Source organism: Ictidomys tridecemlineatus, chromosome 15, assembly GCF_052094955.1.
Source record: "Ictidomys tridecemlineatus isolate mIctTri1 chromosome 15, mIctTri1.hap1, whole genome shotgun sequence".
Classification (NCBI taxonomy): domain Eukaryota; kingdom Metazoa; phylum Chordata; class Mammalia; order Rodentia; family Sciuridae; genus Ictidomys; species Ictidomys tridecemlineatus.
The window spans coordinates 48,189,434-48,197,246 of NC_135491.1; positions in this window are offsets into that span (position 1 = coordinate 48,189,434).

Sequence of the window (7,813 nt, forward strand, 5' to 3'; positions counted from 1 at the left end):
ATATTTATAACCATTTAGAAATATAAACGGGTCCCGGGACTTCAAAATACACAGTATTTGGTTCCTTTAAAGAACCTAGAAACAGCAACCAAATGTAATTTGTGGACCTTGTTTCTCTACAGCTTCAAACAAATCAGTTATAAAAGATGTTTTTGAGACAGTTAGGGAAATTAGCTACTAGGTGACGCCAAATAACCTAAGAATTGTTATTTTGTAAGAAAATTACCTTTTTAAATTTTGAAATGTATATGTAGGGGCAAAATTATAGTAAAATTGATGATAATTGACCCACTTAGGGATGCAGCTCAATAGTACAGCATTTGCCTACCATGAAGGATGCCCTATGTTCAATCCCCAGTATCAAAAATAAGTAAACAACTTTTAAAAAATTAAAGTAATGCATAAATTTGGCATGGCAAACCACATACACACCTGAAAAAGATATACAGTGAACATAAGCCTTTGGCCTGGCATGTCTATAATTCCAATGGCTCCAGAGGCTGAGGCAAGTTCAAAGCTAGCCTCAGCAATTAGAGAGACCCTGCCTCAGGAAAAAAAAAAAAAGTGCTGGAGGTGTGGCTCAGTGGCACAACCCTGTGTTTAATCCCTGGTATCAAAAAAATAAGTCTTTGTCCTCTGACCATTAGTCTTACAGTCTCCCTTTCTAGAAGTGGAGTAACTACTATTGCTGGTTTAGAAACTTCATCTCTATGCCTTGGTTCCTCATCTGTAAGATGATAATAATATCACTTACCTTGATAAAGCTGTGAGTATTTTAATTTATGAAAAGCTCTTAGAACAATGTCCAACAGATAATGCTGAACGCTATCACTGTCTTCATTGTGTGGGGTGGTGCTGGGAATTGAATCTAGGGCCTTGTGCATGTGAGGCAAGTACTCTACCAACTGAGCTATATCCTTAGCACTGAATACTATTAATATCTTTCCAATGATATTCTCAGCTTATACAACCATCTGTTTACTTTTTTTTTTTTTTTTTTTTGCCTTTTTCTGGTCTTAGGGATTGAACCCGGGGTTACTTTACCACTGAGCCACATCCCCCAGCCCTTTTTATTTATTTTTTGAGACAGAGTATCAGTAAGTTACTGAGGCTGACTTCTAATTTGGTAATCCTCCTGCCTCAGCCTCCAAGTTGCTGGGATTACAGGTGTGCGCCACCATAGCTTTTTTTTTTTTTTTTTTTTGTACCAGGGATTTAACTGAGGGGCACTAAGCCACATCCCCAGCCCTATTTTGTATTTTATTTAGAGTCAGGATATCACTGAACTGCTTATTGCCTTGCTTTTGCTGAGGCTGGCTTTAAATTCAAGATCCTCCTGACTCCGCCTCCCAAACCACTGGGAATACAGGCATGCACCACTGCTCCTGCCCCCATCCCTTTTTTTAGACACTTATAGTATCATACTATACATACTATAATTTGCTTGGGTCTGTGTGTATGGCTGGGAGTGTAGATCAGTGTTAAAGTGCTTGCTTGGGTTCAATCCCTAACACGACCACAAAAAAATTATATATAAAATATATAATATTATATTATATATAATATTTATAATTAATATATTATATTATATATAATATTATATATTAATATATATAATTATATATAGGAAGAGGTGGGTGGATGGGTATAGATAGATAATCTTGTCCTACATCAATAGTTATCAGTAATTCTCATTCTTCTAAAGGACTACAGAATAATCCATGGTATACTGTGCCATATATTTTAGGTGGAGCTCTAGTGATAGGTATTTAGATTGTTTCCAATATTTTGCCTCTCTGAACAATGCTGTTGTGGATAGATATTTGCCAGCATTAATTGTACTTTTTGAGTAAAATTCCCAGAAACAGAACTGGGTCAAAGGTAGATACATTTTTCATTTTAATAGATAGTCTATTTAGCTTTCAAAAAAAAGAAGTATCGGTTTACCACTAACACTAAAATATGAGAGTTTCTATTTCCCCATACCCTCAGTAGTAGAATGTACTAAGATAACTTTTGGGATTCTTGACATAGAAACATTGTTCAAACAATGAAAGTAAAGAAGAGCTTAAATGTCATTAAGCCCCAGTTTAGTGACATGATTCATTTAGAACAATTGCTTCCTACTCAGCAATTGTTTGGATTCAACAATCATCCCCGGTGACCTGGGTTTTAGCAAAATCCACCTAATTATTCAGATACTGTAATATATCAACTATCAATTATACTCCAACCAGCCAGTGTTAGTCAAACACTTTCTGGGAGTGTGGGGCAAGGAAAATATCTTTGTACCTGGCTGAACAAACCAGTTTTATTCAAAAGCTACAAATGACTCACAGTGTTTCACTTGAAAATCCTATTCTGTTGTTAGGACAAATATTAATACATAATATCTTTAGTTAATTGATCATGTATTCTTTTTATGTAAATCACTATAACTAGTGGCCATAACTAAAATCTGGTATAACATTTGAACCCCATAGAATAAGAGTCTCCCAGTGATAGGCCTATAGGCCAAAATCAATCAGGTCTCTTTTTTTTTTTTTTTAGTATTTATTTTTTAGTTTCAGGTGGACTCAATATCTTTATTTCATTTTTATGTGGTGTTGAGGATCAGGCCTGTTTTTATACAGCTAAGAATGGCTTTTACTTTTACTAAAGGGTTGGGAAAAAGAGGTATGGTGAGAAGCACATGACAGTGACCTATGTTGCCCACAATATTTACTATCTGACCCTTTACAGAAAAGGTAAATAAAAAGTGCTACCCATTGTGTAAAAAAGGGAAGAATGATGGCCATAGAGCTGTGCTTGCTTTAACTACTAATCTTTAGAAAGGGGAAAGTCTCAGCTCTTAGACTAAAGAAGTTAACATGGAATAGGAACCACTCTGGATGGCTTCCAAGAGCTCGGGAGAAAAATCAAGATCACTTTTAGAGCACCTCAGGAACAATTCTTCAGAGAACATCACTATTACTAATTATGGCTGAATACAAATGGTAAACATTTCTGTGACAATTTTCAGTTCACAAAAGCACTTACCTCAGTTTGAGGCTCATGACATGTCTATGAAGCATCAGTAGTCAGAAATCTTTTTTATTGTTTTAGGTTTTTCCCCCCATCTGGGGATTGAACCCAGGGCCTCCCTTATACTAGGCAGTGCTCTACCCCTGAGCTACACCCCCACCCCATACCTAGCCCTTTTATTTTTATTATGTTTTTGTTTCATTTTGTCTTTTTTCCATATTTTATTGGTGCATTATAATTATACATAATAGTGGTAACTTGTTAAATATTTGTAAGTGCACATAATTTCCCCCTTTCACTCTGTTGCTCCCTCCCCCTGGCCCCTTTTCTTTACTCTATCCAGCCCATTTTTAATTAAAAAAAAAAAAGTAGCTGGGCATGGTGGTGTACACCTGTAATCCCAGCGGCTTGGGAGGTTGAGGCAGGAGGATGGGAAGTTCAGAGCCAGCCTCTGTAATTTAGTGAAGCTTTAAGCAACTGAGCAAGACCTTGTCTCAAAATAAAAAATAAAAGGGCTGGGGACGTGGCTTAGTGGTTAAGCACCCCTAGGTTCAATCCTTGGTACAAAAAAAAAAAAAGTTGTTTTGTTTTGAGACAAGATTTTTTACTAAGTTGCTCAGGCTGGCCTTGAACTTGTGGTCATCTTGCCTCAACTTCCCAAGTAGCTGGCATATGCCACCACACTTGGATTCTTGATCAGTTTATAGAGGAGAAAAGTGAATCTAAGATCCATGAATAACCAGTCTAAGACCAATAGCAATAATCATTGAGATTAGATTTTAATTAAAAAAATTAATTGTTCTTTTTAGATATACATGACAATAGAGTACATTTTGACGTTTTATACGTATGTGGAGTGTAACTTATTTTTTAAATTATTTTTTTGTTGTAGATGGACGGATAGTATCTTTATTTTTATGTAGTGGGAGGATAGAACCCAGTGCCTCACACATGTGAGGCAAGCACTTTACCACTGAGCTACAGCCCCAGCCCCAAGTATAATTTATTCTAATTAGGATCCTATAAGTTGTACATGATGTGGAGTTTCAGTGGTGTTATATTCTATATAAACATAGGAAAGTTGTGTCCAATTCATTCCACTGTTTTTCCTATTCCCTTCCCCACTCCCTTCTCTTCATTCCCTTTTGTCTAATCCACTGAACTTCTATTCTTTCTTTTACCCCCTTTATTATGTGTTAGCATCTGCATATCAGAGGAAAATTCTGACTTTGGTTTTTTGGAATTGGCTTATTTCACTTAACATGATAGTCTCCAGATCCACCCTTTTATGAGAAAAAGTCATAAAGTCATTCTTTTTATGGCTGAGTAATACAGATTAGACCTTGAACCCAGATTTTATGACGTGATATCATATATAATTTATATATCCCTATTACCATAATAATTTGCATCTTTTGTTTACTTTCAGTTTGTTTATATTGAATTTGTTTATTCTTTTAATGTTTGTAAAATTGACAGAATGCCTTTATTTTATTTGTTTATTTTTATGTGGTACTGAGGATCAAACCCATTGCCTCACTCGTGCTAGGCAAGCACTCTACCACTGAGCCATAGCCACAGCCTGTTTATATTGAATTTATTAGTAAATGAAAAGAAAATGCATTAAATTACAATTACTACTTTATTTTGGAGTTCATATATAAATAAAAAAGAGTTATCAAGTAAAATTGTTTTCATGACATTTATCATCATTTTAATAATCCTAAAACCCTTAATTTTTCCTCAAATGCATTTGAAGGAATAAAACTGGTAGTTCTAAACTGGTTGTGGTGGTGTACACCTGTAATCCCAGTGGCTTGGGAGGCTGAGGTAGGAAGATTGCAAGTTCAAAACCAGCCTCAGCAGCTTAGGGAAGCCCTTAGCAGTTTAGTGAGACCCCGCCTCAAAATAAAAAACGGGCTGGGGATGTTGCTCTGTGGTTAAGTGCTCCTGGATTCAACCTCTGGTACCAAAACAAAACTGGTAGTTCTAGATTTTAAATATAACTCAAAAAAGTAAACTATGTTCTTTAAAATATGAGATTCTTACCAAGATTGTACTATACTAGCATAAGAACAAACATATGGATCAACAGAATATAATTGAGAGTCTAGAAATAAACCCCATACATTATGGCCAATTGATTTTAAACAAGGCTATCAAGAGAATTCAATAGGGAAAAGAGTCTTTTTAACAAATGGTGTTGAGAAAGCCAGATAACCACATGCAAAAGAATGAAAATGAACACCTCTATCTCATACCATATAGGAAAACTAACTCAAAATGGATCAAAGACTTAAATGTAAGAAATAAATTGTAAAGTTAATAGGAAAAAATCACTGGTGTAAATTTCATGATAGTTTTTTAGATATAACACTGAAATCACAAACAACCAAAGAAAAGGTAAATTGAACAAATTAATTTTTTATAAATAAAAAAACCTTTGGTGCTTCAAAGGACATTATCAAGAAAATGAAAAGACAGTGATACAATGAAAGAAAATTTTTGCAAACCACATATCAGATGAGGATCAAGTATTCAAGATATATACAAACCATTATAACACAATAATAAAAAGATAAATGACCCAAATTTTATTTTATTTTATTTTTAATATTTATTTATTTATTTATTTAAGTTCTTGGCAGACACAACATCTTTGTTGGTATGTGGTGCTGAGGATCAAACCCGGGCCGCATGCATGCCAGGCGAGCGTGCTACCGCTTGAGCCACATCCCCAGCCCCAATGACCCAAATTTTAAATGGGCAAAGATTTGAATAGACATTCTCAAGTGGCCAATAATAAACACTTGGAATTATGTACAACATCCTCAGTCATTAGGGAAATTCAAAAGTACAATTATATATGACTTTACATCTACTTTAATGATTATAATGAAAAAGAAAACAAAAAATTGTAGAGAAATTGAAACTGTCATACATTGCTGGTAGACTATAAAATAGTATAGCCACTTTGGAAAACAGTTTAGCAATTCTCAAAAATCCTAAACATAGATTACCATATGACCTCAATTCTACTCCTAAGTATGTGAATACACTCAACAGAATTGAAAAACTGTGTTCACACAAAATTGTACACTCGTTCATAGTGGATTATTCATAATAGCCAAGATATGGAACCAAGCCAAATATCCATCACTGAAGAAGGATAAATAAAATGTGGTGTATCCATATAATGGAATATTATTCAGCCATAAAGGAATAAAGTATTGATATATGCTTCAGTGTGGATGAACTTTGAAAACATTATACTAAGCAAACTAAGAAGCCAGACACAAAAGGTTCCATATCATATGATCCCATTTATATGAAATGTCCAGGATAGGCAAATCTAGAAAGATAGAAAGCAGATTAGTGGTTGCTAGGAGCTGGGGGGAAGGAAGAATGGGAACTTACTACTAATGGTATGGGGTTTCTTTTTGGGATGATAAAAATGTTATTGAATTTGACAATGCCAGCTGTTATGGTTTGGATCTTAAGTTCCCCAAAGTTCAAATGTTTAAGGTTTGTTTCTCAACATGTGGAGTTATTGGGAGGTGACAGAACCTTTATTATGTGTGGTGTAGTGGAAAGAGGTTGGTTTATTGGGGTGTTTCCTGGAAGGGGATATTGGGACCCTGGCCACTTTTTCTCTCTTTTTCTTTCCTGGCCACCATGAATAAGCATCTTTGCTCCACAAAACCTTTCTGCTATGATGTTCTGCCTTACCACAATCCAAAGTAAGGAAGCCATGCAATCAGGAATAAACTCTGAAGCCATGAGCCAAAATAATAATCCTTTCCTACTTTAGGTTGTTTTTCCTCAGGTATTTTATCAAAGTGACAGAAGGCTGACTAATACAGTGACATTCCACAACCCTGCAAATTCACTAAAAACTACTGAATTGTATACTTTAAAAGGGTGAGTTTTGTGGCATGTGAATTAAAGCTTAATAATTTTTTTAAATGAGGTTCTTGAGCCAGGTGTGATGGTGCATGCCTATAATCCCAGCAACTCAGAGGCTTTGGCAGGAGGATCACAATTTTCAAGGCCAGTTTGGTCAATTTAGTAAGATTCTGCCTCGAAATAACAAAAAAGAAAAAGGGCTGGGTATGTAGCTCAGTGGTAGAGTGCTCTTCCTGCTTTGGTTCAATCATCAGTTCTACAAAAACAAACAAAACAAAAAAAAGTTCTTTTAAAATTTTCCTATCATTGCTGTTGTAATATAATACCCTAACAAAGTCATTGCAGGAGCCAATAAATATAAAATGAATTTCAGGGCTGGGGTGTAGCTCAGTGGTAGAGCATGTGCTTAGAATGCTTGAAACCCTGGTTTCAATTTAGTAATAATCCTTTCTTCCTTTAGGTTGGTTTTTGTCAGGTATTTTGTCCAAATAATGGAAAAATGGATTAAGAAGATATTTCAAGGGGAAGGTAATATAATTGAAGTGGCAAAATAATAGCACAACTCTATTAGTAGATGGGAAAACAGATAAAAGCAATTTTGAAAAAAATCCATGATTAATTAAAAAGTCTTCTAGATCTAGAACAAGTTTAGGTGAGAGCAGAAGAGAAATAAACTAATTCCTTTTATTTTATTTTATTTTTTTTAAGAGAGAGTGAGAGAGGAGAGAGAGGGAGAGAGAATTTTTTTTTTAATATTTATTTTTTAGTTCTCGGCAGACACAACATCTTTGTTGGTATGTGGTGCTGAGGATCGAACCCAGGCCGCACACATGCCAGGCGAGCGCGCTACTGCTTGAGCCACATCCCCAGCCCCTAATTCCTT